Genomic DNA, 16,939 nt, shown 5'->3' with positions numbered 1-16,939 from the left:
GGAGAAGTGACAGTGAATTAAGCTCTGTGGCTGTTAAATAATGTTAGACAAAAGGGATCTGCAGTACAATATTAACAGTGGATGTCTCCTGTTCCATGTTTCAGTCAACTGTCCCTCCTTCCTGGATAGCTCACTGGCTGGATAGTCCAGTGAGTTAGGTCTCTGGCTGCAGAGCCAGAGGTTGGGAGTTCGATTCCCTCCTGTGCTTCCTGCAAGTAAAGCCAGCCTGTGTGGCCTTGGGCAAGCTGCACAGTTTCAGGGCCTCCGGGTGTATTGAGAGCCCCAGAGGAGGACCTCCTCTTGGCCTCACCACTCTCATAAGCTGCAGCAAAACAGCACAGAGGCTGGCAAGTCTTTGGGTCTGAGTTCCAAGTCTGTCTTTCATCCCAAGTCCCAAGTCGTTATTCACTGTGTTGTAGTATGTATTTTTATTGATTGATTGATTGATTGATTGATTGATTGATTGATTGATTGATTGATTGATTGATTTGATTTGATTTGATTTGATTTGATTTATATCCCGCCCATCTGGTATATTCTACCACTCTTTTAATGGTTTATTGGTTTTATTGTATAAGTTGTGGATGTATCGTTTATTATTTATGAGCTTAATTTAATTTTGATTTTTTTATGTTGTAAAAAAAATCAAATCAAAGAAAGAAATCAAAGGAAGGAAGGAAGGAAGGAAGGAAGGAAGGAAGGAAGGAAGGAAGGAACTCTGAGTCCCTATTAAAAACAAGTTAATGGAACCACTCACCTGAAAAAAGGAAATGGTGGGTGGGTTCCAATTCGTGAGTCATTTCCAAGTAATTGGGGTGGGGAAACTGAGTCAAGTCACCAGTGTGACTTAAGTCTGAATTGACAACGAGTCCCACAGCTCGAGTTTCCATCCCTGCAGAACACGGAGTTCTCTGTGTTGCACCTCCTTATTTGAAGAATCGAAAGAAAAGTTCAGCATTTTTTGTTCAAATACTGGGTTCTGCGCTGATCTTACCTGTGTTTTTCGAGTCATCCATATGACGTTCTCCGCTTTCGCTTCACACGGGACATTCCTTCCTGATTTCTGCCATGTTTTAAAACTTCTTGGAAGCATTTGTTTCATTTTCACATCACTTTGTACTGGGCTGGTGTTTAGCTCTTCCCGCCTGCAACGAGGAGTTCCATTAACTGCACTCATCTAATAAATAATTATGGGGCATTAAGTCAGTTCTGAAAGATTAATCTCAAATGCCTTAAAATGCCCTTAAGTAACTGTGGAAAGGAACACGAAACATTACTTGTTATAGTGAGAAGTAACTGTGAAGCTACTTGTTATACTGCTTTTGAAAAGTACTTCAATTGTACTGTCATTACCAAGAGTTGTTAGGCATCCTTCAGTCTCGAAAGACTATGGTAACGTGCTCTGTATGGACAACTTGGAACAGCGTCTAGTGTGGCTGAGGAGGCTGATTTGAGAGTGACAATCCCTTCCACACTGAAGACAAATCCAATCTGTCCCCTGTCCTGCTCCCTGATTTGGCTGGTTTCGGGACTGCCTCTTGGCCTTGGCCTGCTGGGCAAGGGTCTCTTCAAATTCGGAGAGGCCGTGATGCACCGTCTGCCTCCAGGCTGAACGCTCAGATGTCAAGATTTCCCATCTGTTGAGGTCCATTCCTAAGGCCTTCAGATCCCACTTGCAGATCTCCTTGTATCGCAGCTGTGGTCTCCCTCTGGGGCGATTTCCCTGCACTAATTCTCCATACAGGAGATCCTTTGGAATCCGACCATCAGCCATTCTCACGATGTGCCCAAGCCAAGCAGCTACTTAAAGGTAGCTACATTGCTGATCATTAGTTATTTGCAAGCTTTGGTCAGTTCAAATCATTTGTAAAAGGAATGGTAGATCAGGAGTGGGGAAACCTGCAGTTCTCGTCACAGTTGCTAAAGTCTGTGCTTGCTCGCTTTATAAGGGGACAAGTGAACATGACAGCCAGGAAGTAGGAAAAACAGGTCTTCGGAGTCCAGCAGAGAAACTGGCTGGGCTGTGTTTCTATGCCAGCAGCCAGGGAGGCTCACCCTGATGCTAGCCTGGTTCACAAATCAGGCTGGTTAAATTCAGACGCTTCAGGAACTATTTTTTAGTCCTAGAAGCCTTCCTGCAGTCCCACACATCACTTAAAAATAGCGAGGAAGATCCTAAAGCTGGACAGTCTGAAATTTGTCAGGTTTATTCCCCTCTTTGGGTCTATCACGACAACTCCAAATTTCACACACAGCAATGCGAAACAAACAAACGATGTTGGCTTTCCAATGCGGTGACTTTACAAATATATATGAAACAATTCAGATGAGTGGCACTCATCAAATCAGAGTGGATAAAAATGGCTGTGGACTGAATCAGGATCCATTTGGAGGCCCCAAACCAACACGGTCGAGTGTTTTGACAACAATTCGTGCGTTTCTGGGTGCATAGACCTAACTGGAACAATTCTCCCCTCCCATCTCTAAAGGCAGCTTCGCCTGCTGTGGTAGCGTTGCTGCCCTCTGCCTTCAGCATAGGCAGGATTACAGCTTCCAATGCCCACAGACCTCAATGCACTACATGACTGAGGTGACAATTTTACAGTAATCTTAGAATGGCAGAGTTGGAAGGGACCCTCTGGATCACTGAGGCCAGCCCCTTTCAAAGAGGCCCAGTGGAGAATCGAACTCCCAACCTCTGGCTCCACAGCCAGATGTACAAACTACTGAGGTAACCAGCAGTTATGCCTACAAATTTCACATTTGGGGGCACCTGTATGGATCCAACTTCAAACAGTTCAATTGCCCAAAGGCAAACAGAGCTAACATAGCGCAAAATTTATTGCTCCTTTAGCAAATAATTATTTCTTGAAAACATGACAGGACCTTTTTTCCCTCTTAAGTGCTTGAGGCCTTAACACAGACCTTTCTCTACTGCTATTTGTTTAGCAATGACAGCCACCCAAATCACTACATATTTCTTACCTTCTGTTTCCTGTGTCATCTTGAAATACGTTATAAGTCTGACAGTAATACTTCCTCCCTTATCATCTTCCTGATACTGCTACGTAATCTAGGGCATTTTCATGTTAAGCCTTGCAGGTCTTCATCGCTTGAGCAAACTTGGCTTCCAAAAAGGAAAAGAAATGAGTAAAAAAAAAAAAATGGTGGGCGGCCCATTTAATTGTGACTGTTTCTTGTGTTTTGTCTCCTACGTAGATGTTTGGGAAGGGTTTGAATAATTTGGGCTCTTAGGTTGCAATCGGATAGGCATTTCTTCCACAGTTTGGTCAAAATTGTGAGTGGACTGGTTGCTCCTTTTTTCCAGTGACCACATGTTGTATGTGCCATTGCAGAGCACCCCACCCTGATCAATGATGCCCACCGTACCTTAATGGGCCCCTGACAGGGGCTACTGGTTTTTTAAGGTGCAGGCAGGATTACTCTTGTTTGCATTCCAGCCTGCGCAATTGTTGGGACTGAAACAAATCAGTTGGTTAGCCTTCCTTTTGTTGAAGCCACTGTACGATCTTGAGAAATGGAGAGCCTCCGTCTTTGGAGGGCAACGAAGAGGAAGTTTTGCAGTTCTTGTTAATGGTTCATAATGTATCAGCAATGCTTTGAAATGTGTTGTGTTTTTTTAAAGCCCTGTTAAAGCAGCGCTGTTGTGCTGTGTCAGTTAGAAATCATTAAAAAGAAATAGAAAGCTTCCTCTCCCTTCCCGCCAAAGGGGAGCAGAACAGAAGCTTCCAATTTCTCAAGATCATTGAGCTTCACCAAAGATATAGCCAGCCAGCCAGCCATTTAACAAACTGGATGCAGGGATCACCTCAAATGACATACTGCACCTTGAAGCTATCTGCGGGTTCAACTCCAGAGGCTTGATATGGTGTTTGCCTCCCCAGAAGCTTGGAGTCAGATTTGGATAACGAAACCTCCAAGAGCATTCTGTTAAGGAAAACAAAGCTCGGAGCCCAAGATAACAAGTTACACAGAGTCTCTTATCTGGTAGCTACAAATCTTCCCCTTTATAAGCAGAGGAAAGACAGGGACATATGAGAAAAATATGCGAGAGAGTTCTGATAAGTCTTATAGCATAATATATTAATTTAACCCCTTGTTCACTTAAAGGAATAAATCTTGACAGAAGTAACCCTATTTACCATGATCAAGAGCAGTCCTGGCTGGGATAATTCAACCATTTAGATACACCCTCCAGTTCTTAGAGTCCACCACAAAGCTTGGATTGAGACTCTTTTTGAACCACTACAGTATCAGTTTGGCTTTGTATCTCATGTTTCCTGATGTTGTTTTGTCTTGATTTTTTGGTGTGACAGTTTTATTCTTTTATACTGTATGTTGCATGTCTTGTAAAAAAAAATGTAGACTCCCGCAATGACCCATTCCCAGTTGATGCAAATAAAGACTTGGTGGGAGATATTTTCTAGGACGAATTCTATTCACGTACACTTGTATTCATCTTCCTGGCCAAACAACAAATTTGCCACATGTAGATTAGGCTTCTCCTAATCATTGAAAGAAAAACCGGAACGAAGGCAAGCCAGTCTGCAGAGAGACTTCTTTCAGGTAAATGCTTACCTCTTGGGTGTTTTATTCCAGGGCCAATTTAGATGAGAATCTACCATCAGAATCAGAAAGTGATAAGATATTTGCTTTCCAAAGAGAGCAATCATTCGAAGCGGCTGAGGCTGTGCAATCAGCTTGCAAACATACTTATCTCCAAATGTCTGAACGCCTAATGAAAACAAGTTAATTTCCAAGAAGGTATTGAATTTAACTTCCTAAATGTCTGGAGCTCTGCTTGTGTTGACAAGCTCCTTATAACCTTTGTTTCGACACATATAGTTGAGAGGTGACCCCTCAATGTCAAGGCCTGGCACAGATGCTTTTGAGTACTGGAGAGAACAGATATGAACCATTTCTGCTGTTTATTCTCATGCAAAGGGAACAGGGTATGTTCTTCTGACAGAGAGGCAGAATGTGGCCTAATTGCCAGATGGTGCAGGATATAAATTCAATACAGTGGGGTCTTGACTTGAGAACTTAATCCATATTGGAAGGCGGTTCTCAAGTCAAAAATCTGTAAGTCAAGTCTCCATTGACCTACAGTGCATTGAAAACCGATTAATCCCGTAACAGGCCGTTTTTGTTCCATTTTGGTTTTTTTCTGGTCTGTAAGTCAAATCTCAGTCTGCAAGTCAAACCTAAATTTTGCGGCCAGAGAAGTCTGTAACTCAAAAAGTCTGTAAGTCAAGCCGTGTGTAAGTCAAGGGTCCACGGTAGGTAGGTAGGTAGGTAGGTAGGTAGGTAGGTAGGTAGGTAGGTAGGTAGGTAGATAGGTAGATAGGTAGATAGGTAGGTAGGTAGATAGATAGATAGATAGATAGATAGATAGATAGATAGATAGATAGATAGATAGATAGATAGATAGATAGATAGATAGATAGATAGATAGATAGATAGATAGATAGATAGATAGATAGATAGATAGATAAAATGTACCTCTCTTCTCATCAGGATAAAATATCTAGAAACCTGTGTGTCTCCTTTTCTGTGCAGTCCAGTAAGGCAACTGAGCTGATCCTGGTGATCAAAAGACTACAAATGAACAAAGTTAATCTCATTCAAAATGTAATCCCAGGTTATTGGCTATTAGCTAATGGAGAGAAACCTGACTGGCTTGGGGGTTGATGCTCCACTGTATTGGATGGGGATTAGACTTCTCCCATCCTCAAAGGCGCAGGTGAGTGTGATGTCTGCCATTGACATTGAACTTGGCCGCCATCGCTCCTGGACCATCACAGATGTTGATGGCCAAGAGGAAGGACTGCCAAGGCTCAGATCATCAGTTGAAGTCCCAGGGAACTGTTGTGCTCAGCTAGGTTTCCAGAGGAGAAGACAAAGCTCAGGGTGAGTTGTACAGAGGAGTTTTTTTTAAATTTTATTTATTTATTTATTTATTTATTTATTTATTTATTTATTTATTTATTTATTTATTTATTTATTTATTATTTTGTATGTAAGATTCTAAAGCTTGGCCCTCTATTTCCAGAGCACACTGGTTCAGAATAGAATAATGGAGTTGGAAGGGGTCTGTAAGGCCATGGAGTTCAGCCTCCTGATCCAAATCAAAGTATATCTAACAGCTGGCTTTCCAATTTTCTCATGAATGCCTACAGAATTAGAGTGTCCATCCTTGAAGATAATTCGTTCAATTGTCATACTGCTCTAACAGCTAGGAAGTTTTTCCTGATATGCAACCAAAATCCGGTTTCCTTTAACTTGAGCCCATTGTTGCGTGTCCTGCACTCTGGGATGATCGAGAGCAGATCCTGCCCCTCCTCTGTATGACTACCTTTCAAGTATTTGAAAAGTGCTATCATGTCTCCCCTCAGTCTTCTTTTCTCAAGACTAAACATTCTGGGTTTATTCAGTTTTTCCTTTGTTTCCAGCCCCCTGATCATCCTTGCTGCCCTCCTCTGAACTTCTTCCAGTTTGTCACCATTATTATTATTATTATTATTATTATTATTATTATTATTATTATTATTATTATTATTATTATTATTATTATTATTATTATTATTATTATTATTATTATTATTATTATTATTATTATTATTAATAATAATAATAATAATAATAATAATAATAATAATAATAATAATAATAATAATAATAATAATAATAATAATAATAATAATAATAATAATAATAATTTGATTTATATCCCTCCTATCTGGACGAATAGACCACTCTAGGCGGCTTACAATATAAAATAAAACAATATAACACAACAAATACATAAATAGTACGAACAACAACTACAATAAATAAAAATAGAGAAAATAAGGAAAGAAAGTCAAGAATTGGCTGGAGGGAAGGCCTGAATGAACAACCATGTTTTTAATTGGTTTTTAATGTGCAATTTCCAGAAGTGGAGATAGTGCTCATATTGATGCCTAACCAGTGATGACGGGGGGGGGGGGGGGACTAGTCCTTCCCGTGATTTGGAGACTATATTTCTGTTAATGCAGCCTAAAACAGCATTTACTTTTTTTTCCAGCCACAAGATACTGTTGGGCTCATATTCAGCTTGTGATCAGCAACAATTTCACATTTAGTATTACGTACTGAGCAAAATATCCCCCATCTTTTAACTGTGCTTTTGGTTTCTTGTTAAATTTCACTCTGTTGTTTTCACCCCAGTGCTTAAGCTTATCACAATATTTTTGAATTTTGTTTCTGTCCCCCAGGGTATTAGCGATTCCATCCAATTTTGTGTCATTTGTAAATTAGATAAGCATTCCTTGCATCCGAGTCATTAATAAAAATGCTGACGATCACCAGACCCAGGACTGAGCTTTGTGGTACCCCACTTGCTACCTCTTCCAGTTTGAGGAGGAGTCATTGATAAGCATGCTCTGAGTACGATTCTGTAGCCAAGTATGTATCCACCTGACACTTGATCTATCCAGCCCACACCTAGTTACCTTGTTAATGAGATTATCATGGGGCGCTTTGTCAAAATCTTGGCTGAAGTCAAGAAAATATATTAGGTCTACGTTTTGTATTCCCAGGGATGCTATCTGATCTAAAAATGGGATGAGACTAATCTAGCAGGATTTATTCCTGACAAATCTGTGATGTGAGGCTGACCAGTCTGTAGTTTCCAGGTTCCTCCTTTTGCCTTTCCTGAAGATAGGGACAACATTTGCATTCTTTCAGTCATCCGGCTCTTCACCAATCCTCCATGGTTTCAAGAAATAGCTCCAAGTTAATCTCTCTGTCCTTCATATACTGGATGGCTTCCACCACTTTCTTCAGTTCTGACATTTGCCGCCTCTCTATGTGATAAAAGCTGATGAATGAGGGCTGAGGGATTCCCAGCACCAGATGTTCTCTCCCAACTACTGCTGGATAAATGAGAACCCTCCACAAAATATGTCACTGGGTAATCACCCTGAGCTGGGAGCATCTGGCCTGTTTGTCGGTGTCACGTTTCCGGGGGTTACAATAGCCGAAGTCCGATAAACCAGTCCAGGGTCAGAGATATCAAGAATGCAAATCCAAAGTCCAGAAACCAACTTACAGAATGAAGTCCAATGTCAAAGTCCAGGGTCCGATACACAGTGTAGTTCAGGGTCAGAGTCCAGAGTTCAGAGTCCAATACTAGCGTAGTCCAGGGCCAAAGTCCAGAGTCCAATACCAGCGCAGGGTCAAAGTCCGGGGTTCAGGACAGGAACACGATGCAAGAAACGTGGATGCAAGCCAAGGTTTTGACTCCTTGCTTCCACAAAGTTTCTGGCTTCACTGGAAGCTTGTTTTATAATGAAACAGCTCCTTGAGCTGCTGGGAAGCTTTCTGTTCTGCTAATACTCAGGACTAGATGAACGTAGGTCTCTGTGGAAAGCCTTTGAGTGATCCTCTGATCTTCTTGTCCTAAGTCTTCCCCGAAGCCTGTCTGCTGTGGAGGGAGAATCTGGAGGCGGTTCAGGTGTTTCTGATCTCTCCACATTCTCCTCAGCCACAGTTAACCCTTCTGGGTCCAGGTCTTCAGAAGCACTCATGACAGTCGGTGCCCCCTGTTACCTATTCGATATCTGCTTTTGGCCTTGAATGAAGGCCATAATGGACGTTTCTGTCTGGCAATTGTTACCTGCAGAGTTCCATATCAGAAGGGCATCTGAACTTTAGTCCAAACTTTAAAGACGCTATCTACAAACATTAAAGAAGCTATCTGGGGCATCTGTTTGGGGAAACAGTTCAGGACCTCAGACAGCTCCTATAAAGTTCAGGTGAATCCTGGAGTGGACATATCCCCTCTCAGATGTCAGAGCCACTGGTGTCCACTCTGTCCTTTGTCTGTGCACAAGGCAATCACCAGGAGATCTTTGAAACTAGAGCCACATGCAGGGAAAAGGTTTTCAATGCCTGGATCCCAGCCATGTGTTCCAATTCAAAAACAAAGAAAAAGAAGTGAAACGTTCATTTACTATGCCAAAGCTTAGCATATTACAGGTGCATTTGGTGAGGACACAGGAGAGGGCCTTCTCTGTTGCTGCTCACAGACTTTGGAACTCCCTCCCACAGGAGGACAGCCAGGCCCTATCTTTGCTGTCCTTCTACAAGCAGGCAAAGACCCCTTTTCTTTAGACAGGCTTTCGATGAGTGACTGGCTGGCTGCCTGAGTGGGGTTTTCAAATGGAAGGCTGTGCCTGACTGATTTGCATGTGTTTTTGTTGTTGCTTTGGTTAACTGTCTTTTAGTGTGATGTTTTTTGTGACCTTCATGAAGAGAAAGATGGGGCAAAAATGTTTTAAATAAATAATAAATAAATAACTCATTCAGTGTCTTTTAAAACAGGCAAAAATTAAGTTGGAACATGAGAGCTACAGTATGTTGTCTTCAAAAACTAATATTTCCTTCCTTCCTTCCTTCCTTCCTTCCTTCCTTCCTTCCTTCCTTCCTTCCTTCCTTCCTTCCTTCCTTCCTTCCTTCCTTCCTTCCTTCCTTCCTTCCTTCCTTCCTTCCTTCCTTCCTTCCTTCCTTCCTTCCTTCTTAGATGAGAACATTTCGCTCTTCTTCAATTATCCGTGCTTTTAAAAGTTATGGATCTTTTTGGAGACAATCCGTTTTTTGCCATCTTTATTTTCTTCTTCATTTTGATTTGGCTCATTAATCACGGCCTATTGTTGTACAAATTATCCCATGAAATAGTTGTACTGCACAACAGATGCCAAACAAGGGAGTCATTTGCATGGTAACATAGCAGCAGTTTATCCTGGTTATGATTTTAAGATGCATTCATCTGCAGTAATTCAAGACTTGCCACCAAGGACGGCAGTTTGAGGCCTCTACTGAATCCAAGCTAAACAAAGCCTAAAGCAAACAAAAAGTCTCAGATTGTTCCTATCATGATGATTTACCTCTAATTATTTCTTTGTGCATCACATTATTGAACATATATATATGTTTAAACAGCAATTGAATTTTGTAAGCTGTGTTGAAAATATATATATTTGCAACACAGCTTACAAAATTCAATTGCTGTTTAAACATATGTCTAAGCAGTGCCAGCAGTGTGGTATAGAGAGAACGGAGGAAGAGAACTATGTATGCTACCTGGCCCTCCCTGGAGGAAAAGCAGGATATAAATGAAGTTAATAAAAACAGTAATTCATATTTAACAGAATACAACCCTGGTGAAAGAGTACCATTAAAAGTCTTTTTAAAAATGATTGCCAACATAACCTGATTAATCCTAACCACAAAAGGAAATAGTATTAAGTGGTTATCATTGTTTTGATTTATATACCACCCATAATGCTAAAGTACTGTCTGGTGGTTTACTGTATAATTATGCAAACAATAATTTGTGGCCCTTCCCTCCTTCTTAGCTGGGTACTCATTTTACCAGTCTTGGAAGGACGGAAGGCTGAGTTGACCTTGAGCCAGCTACCTGAACACATCAGGATTGAACTCTGTTTTTTTTAAAAAAAATTTACAGTGGTGCCTCGCTAGACGATGATAATCCGTTCCACTGAAATCGCTGTTTAGCGAAATCATTGTCTAGTGAAAAGCATTTTCCCATTGGAATACATTGAAACCTGTCTAATCCGTTTCAATGGGGAAGAATTGTTGTTGTCTAGCGAAGATCGGCCATAGGAAAGCCACTTTGCGAACCGCCCATCAGCTGTTTAAATTGCTGTCTTGTGAAGCTTAGGTCCTGAAAATACCTGTTTTGCTAACGCGGAGGGAGCTGTCAAAATCGTCGTCTAGCAAGAATTGGTTTGTGAAGCAGGGACCAAACATTGTCCAGCAAAATTCCCCCATAAGAATCACTGTTTTGTGAATCGCTATAGCGATTGCAAAAAGTCAATATCTAGCGAAAAAACTGTCATGCGGGGTAACTGTCTAGCGAGACACCATTGTACTTTTTATTTTTAATAACTAGGGATCAGGTAAGGAGTATAGAAGGTGATATGGGGAGAAGACATGGAAGGAGAACACAAAATGTACTGTCATCCAATCTGTTTGTTCATGTTGCGATATCAAGTCGACTTTTCGCCTTTCTACAATTTGATTGCCCTCCAGGATTCAACTTACAGTTACATCTTAGTTTAATTCTATGTTATTCAAGCACTATCTGGTGACTCAAACCATTTATATAATAAATCCCATCGTTCAGTTGCCTTTTGCACTGGACAGTCTTTCAACACTTCTGATAGAATATCCATTTCTGCCGGTTCTCATATCTTCTCAGTGAGTTCCTCTTGTTTTGCTTTCTCTGATTTTTTTCATTTCTTAGCATAAAGAATTCTGGCTGCAGTGACCATATATATAACTAGGTAGATCTTTGTCTTATCTATATTGTCTGGTATAATGCTCAGTAAAAACAATTCTGGGGTTAGTGGAACATTGCAAAGCAGTACTTTTTTGTAACAGAGTAGGTACTGCTATCCAATACTGTTTTGCTACTCTACAAGTCCACCACGTATGGTAAAAGCTTCCCTCTTGTGCTTCACACTTCCAACAAACATTTGACACCTTTGTATAAATCTTTGACAATTTTTCCGGAGTCATATGCCACCTATAAAACATCTCATATAGGTGGTCCTTGAAATTTTCCGATTTTATTTATTTGTTTGTTTGTTTGTTTGTTTGTTTGTTTGTTTGTTTGTTTGTTTGTTTGTTTAACTTATATGCCGCCCACTCTACCCAAAGGTCTCTGGGCGGCTTGCAACAATTAAATTCAATTAAAATATATAAAAGATAAATTGATTAAAATACAATTACAATTGCCATCAGGACCCACAGTCAATGTTATTTCAATTAAAAGCCTTCTGGAACAGGAAGGTTTTGACCTGGCGCTGAAACGTCATCAGCGTCGGCGCCAGACGAATTTCAGTCGGGAGGGCATTCCATAGTCTGGGGGCAGCTGCCGAAAAGGCCCTTTGTCTACAAGCCGTTCCTCTTACCTCCTTGAGGGACGGCTCTTTCAAAAGGGCCCCCTGGCTAGATCTTAACTGCCGAGTAGGTTCATATGGAAAGAGGCGGTCCTTCAGGTATCCAGGGCCCAAGCCGTTTAGGGCTTTATATGTCAAAACAAGCACTTTGAATTGGGCCCAGGCAGCAACTGGTAGCCAATGTAATATAAATAGAATTTTAAACAGAATTTTGTGAGCTTTATGTTATTTTTCCATATTTGCAACCATTGATCAATGTCAATATTATAAGGATTGAATTTTGGTTCTGAGCACATGCTGGACTGCAGTACTTAAGTTTAACCACTGTGCCACAGGACTTACTTGCTGTTTTTTTTAACTGTGGTGGCTTCAGGGTGAACTTGCAGGTCACACAGAAATGCCCCAGGGTGCTATATATGTTCCAGGGACCATGCTTTGCTCACTCCTACATTACAGCACCCCCTGTAGACATTGTAGTGGCTTCACAGGCAGATAATTATTTTGTGGAGAAGTTCCAAATAGAGTAGTCCTAGAATGAGCTAGAATTTTTAGCATATATACATTACTGAAACAGAGACATCTACGTTGGCTTGGGCATGTTGCAAGAATGGCTGATGGTCGGATTCCAAAAGATCTCCTGTATGGAGAATTAGTGCAGGGAAATCGCCCCAGAGGGAGACCACAGCTGCGATACAAGGACATCTGCGAACGGGATCTGAGGGTCTTAGGAATGGACCTCAACAGATGAGAAACCTTGACCTCTGAGCGCTCAGCCTGGAGGCAGGCGGTGCATCATGGCCTCTCCCAATTTGAAGAGACCCTTGTCCAGCAGGCTGAGGCAAAGAGGGAGTCCCAAAACCAGCAAAATCAGGGAGCTGGACAGGGGACAGATTGTATTTGTCTTCAGTGTGGAACGGACTGTCACTCTCGAATTGGCCTCCTCAGCCAATTCAAGTCCTCCATACAGAGCACGTTACCATAGTCTTTCAAGACTGAAGGATGCCTAATGTAAAAAAAGAACTGCAACAAAATGTTGCAGCATGTAGTGCTGGCAGTCACTTTTCCTGTTGACCATTTATTACTCCTTCACGATATTCCAATGCATATGCTTTCCAACCACACTTTCTTTTCCCCTGCAACATCTGCTCCCCATTCAATCGCTAGAGTGAATATTCAGCTGTCTTTCGGGGGTTCTACCTTGGAGTCATCTACCCACCCATCCATGTTTGTAATTTCTGGAAGCCTTCGTGTCCTCCCTGCCTCTGGAAGCCCTCTTGATTCCTCCCCTTCGTCCTTTTGGCTCCATCGGCTTGGGCAGTCAACACCTGAACCTCAGAAGTGGTGGCGATGATGGTGTGCCAGTGTTGTAAAGATATGAAAGGGTAAGTGGCAACAACAATTAAAATGTAGTATTTAAGCTAAAAACAGTGAGTACACAATATTAACAGGATCAATGAATGCAATACCAAAAAAAAGCATAAGCAACACCAAAACAAAGAAAGGGAGGCAGAAGTCAAAACAAAGGAGAAAGGAGCTGAAAAGATGAAACACGATTCAATCGATTATAGCACTGGTTCTTAACCTTGGGTTACTCAGGAGTTTTGGACTGCAATTCCCAGAAGCCTTCACCACCAGCTGTCCTGACTGGGGTTTCTGGGAGTTGCAGTTCAAAAGCATCCGAGTAACAAAGGTTAAGAACCACTGGATTATAGCATCAAATACTATTCAGTAAAAAAAAAAACCATTTAGAAGCACCTGTGGCTGAGTGAAGAGGTTCAGTAAGAATCCACTAACATCCGGTTATCCATCAGTCAGTGATTACCAAAGGCCCTCCTAAAAAAGGATTTTACCTGGAAAGTAGAGAGTCAGTACTGACTGGACAGGTACCTTGGGAATGAATGAGAACCTGGAATCGCTTGTGATTTCGTTTTTTTTCATGGGGCCTTTGTTGGGCGAATCCCCACCTTGATTTTGCCTGGAAGGGCCCTTTAGAAGCTAACGGTTTGATGTAGGAAGATAGGTGGGAGACCAGGTGGGGAGACTGAGTAAGATGTGGATGCATTCCACACAAACAAAGGAGGTTATCGTTGCTGGAAGAAAGCACATGGGGCAGCCCACGAGCAAGGGAGGATTTTTCTACCCGTGCAATAAATCGCAAGCAGATGCTTGGCATTTAATTTTTTTTTTCACTACAGAGTGCACAAGATTATGGGGGAAAGGCTATAAATATCTCCTCTTTTATGACAGCTCCTGGAAAGCAAGACAGCAAGATTCTCCTACAAAGAGAAGAAAAAATAGCGGTGCATTGTTACAAGCAAGGCCACTAACTTTATCTTGTGTACTAACTCCCCGTTTATCAGTGACAGGGGTGAGATTCCTTTTTTGACCTCTTTTTTTGAAGTAAGTTGCCGTATTCTGGAAGTTCTTCTTCAAACCCGTCTCCACAATTCATTAGCTGCAACCGCAAGGTCAAATCAAAAGAAAACTGGAGTAAACTCCTAAACTCAAAATATTATCTTGTTGCTCATACACAACTTCAAGCTAACTCCAAGATTGTTCTGTACACTCCTGGATTATACATAACGAACAGAACAACTACAAAATGCTCACTTCAGAATCCCACATCCAAAGGGCCAAGGATGGTGGCATGTCTTTGTGTCCGAGTTCCAAGTCCAAGTCTGAGTTATGGTGCCAAGTCCCAAGTCTTTGGTGGCAAGTCCCAAGTCTGAGTCCCTATCAAATACAAGCTTTTCTCCCCAGATAAAAAGGGAGTGGGTGGGTGGATGGATCCTGAGTTGCAACTCGAGTCCAAGTCAATGGGGGGAAAATATGAGTTAAGTCCTAATTGAGTCACTGGTGTGACTTTAGTCCGACTGGACAACATGTCCTGAGGCTCAAGTCTCCATGCCTGCAAAAACGGTCATAGTATCTATTATGTGAAAAATGTCAAGTTTCTGGTCCTTTATGACTGTGAAGATGGATTTTCAAGAGACGTTTCACGTCTGCATCCTTATGAACATCATCCTCATCGAACTGCAGAGCTGGAAGGGACTTTTGTCTAAGACTGCACTAGGGATGAGCCATTCGTTTTGGACTCAAGCCTCCGGAATTTCCCAGGATGAATTCTGGGTGTTCTAGCCCACAAAACCATGCCAAAGACTGCCCACATTTTGCTCACCCGGGCCAGGGCCTACCTGGCCCAGCGGAGCAAAATGTGGGCACTCGTTGTATCGAAGGCTATACAGCATTTCGAGAGCTTCACTTCCTGCTGGCAATGTATAAAAAGGAAGTTGCCGCAATGCTTCCTGAAATTGTAGTTCTTCAGGAGGTGCCTTCTATAGAGCCAAAAAGGCAGTGACACTACCACTCCCAGGAAACACCACAGCAGCTTCCACGCCCTCTCTTTTACATTAACCACAAGAAGTGAAGGACCCAAAATGCCACGCCGCCCCCGAAGTAAGCCATAATCCAGGAAAGGAAGAAAGACAGGAATGAGTCAGCCTGTACTCTTGTGTGTCAACCAACAAGAGCATTCTGTGTTCTGTATTCTGTATTCACACAATGGCCAAGCACAGAACTATAAGAAGCCAACTGAGTGTAACTGCATTCTCCTGTTGATACATAACAGGGACGGCTCTGATGCCTTTCTATGTTGCAGAACTTGGAACAGTTACCGTTTTGATTACAATTACATTTAAAAAATTTATAATTTCCAGAATCTCCCAGCAAGCATGGTCATGTTTAGCTAGGAAAAGATACATATGAGAGGCAAAATGGGAATTTCAGGACACCATTCGGAAGAATGGTCCAGTGGAAGTGGAAGAGATTGTCTCATTAAAAAAATTTTTTAAGGGTGTGCTTACAGGATGTTGCAGAAAGGTATTTTTGCATCCACAGGAGATTGGATGATAGAACCATGGAACTGTACAGCTGGAAAAGACCGCAAGAGCCATCACATCTATACATATACTTAGGCATCCTTCAGTCTTGAGAGACTATGGTGACATGCTCTGAATCGAGGAATGTCCTCTCCAGAGCATGAAGCCTGGGTAAAGTAATATGGAGGATAGGCTGTTACCCAAGCAGCAGATCCCCCCTCTCCACGTTGCTGAAATGTTCCAGTGGAAAGGCAAGAGCCGATACAACTGGTTCTAGCAACGTCGCAGGAGTTGGCAGAACGACACGAACTGCCTTCGGGACTCCAGCTCTGGATTTTGCCTCTAGGTTAACTCCTGAAGCCTTCAGGTCTAGCCCCCTGATGACGCAGGAAATCCACCGCTAAAGCATCTTTGGCAGACAACCATCTCATTTCTGAGTCCGCCACTTCCCAAAGTAGTCCAGTTCAATTAAAGGAATCATATCCTACCTGGTGAATTCACAGAAAACAAGCTCTCTCCTTCTTCCACATGAATGGATGGCCTTTCAAATAATTTAACTCTATGATTCTGGGCATGAACACTACATTGTTGACAACGTATGGTAAGATAATGGCTGAAATCCTGTTGAAGTTGGAGTAACGTAAAGTTTTGCCCAAGGAATTGTACTGGGCATTATGCTCACGCTGTCTGGATTGTGCAATCTGATTGTGCAATGAATTGTGTGATTGACGGGGAGATTGTGGCCCAACACACTTTTGGAAGTGCACTCTGAGGTGGATACATAAACTTCAACAGGTCCAGAAAACTGTGGCCAGGTTATTGAAGGAAACAAATAAATACAGTACCATCACATTTCTTCGATCCTGGCTGCATTGCACTGGCTATCTGTTCATTCCCGTATCAGCTTCAAGGTGATGGACTTGACCTATAAAGCCCTGGATGGTTTGGTACCTGAATACATGGCAGAATGCCTACTCCCAACAGGGACTGTCCCATTCTATCCACATCTCCCAGACTGGCCACCTAAGGGTGCTGACCCAAAGGGAAGCCCAGAGGGAGAGAACAAGGAGC

The 16,939-nt window shown here is 42.1% G+C and overlaps 1 long non-coding RNA gene across 1 annotated transcript; it reads right to left on the bottom strand.

Annotated features, from left to right (window-relative positions):
- Positions 1–502: 502 nt before the first annotated feature.
- LOC144588088 (uncharacterized) lies at positions 503–13,787 on the bottom strand. The gene is made up of 2 exons (XR_013543431.1): positions 13,207–13,787; positions 503–1,145 (listed from the first exon to the last, which is right to left on the bottom strand). It is a non-coding gene; the product is annotated as an uncharacterized LOC144588088 (long non-coding RNA).
- Between the last annotated feature and the right edge of the window lie 3,152 nt (positions 13,788–16,939).

Source organism: Pogona vitticeps, chromosome 3 (assembly GCF_051106095.1).
Source record: "Pogona vitticeps strain Pit_001003342236 chromosome 3, PviZW2.1, whole genome shotgun sequence".
NCBI classification, from domain to species: Eukaryota; Metazoa; Chordata; class Lepidosauria; order Squamata; family Agamidae; genus Pogona; species Pogona vitticeps.
This window is presented reverse-complemented; position numbering and strand designations above follow the sequence as displayed.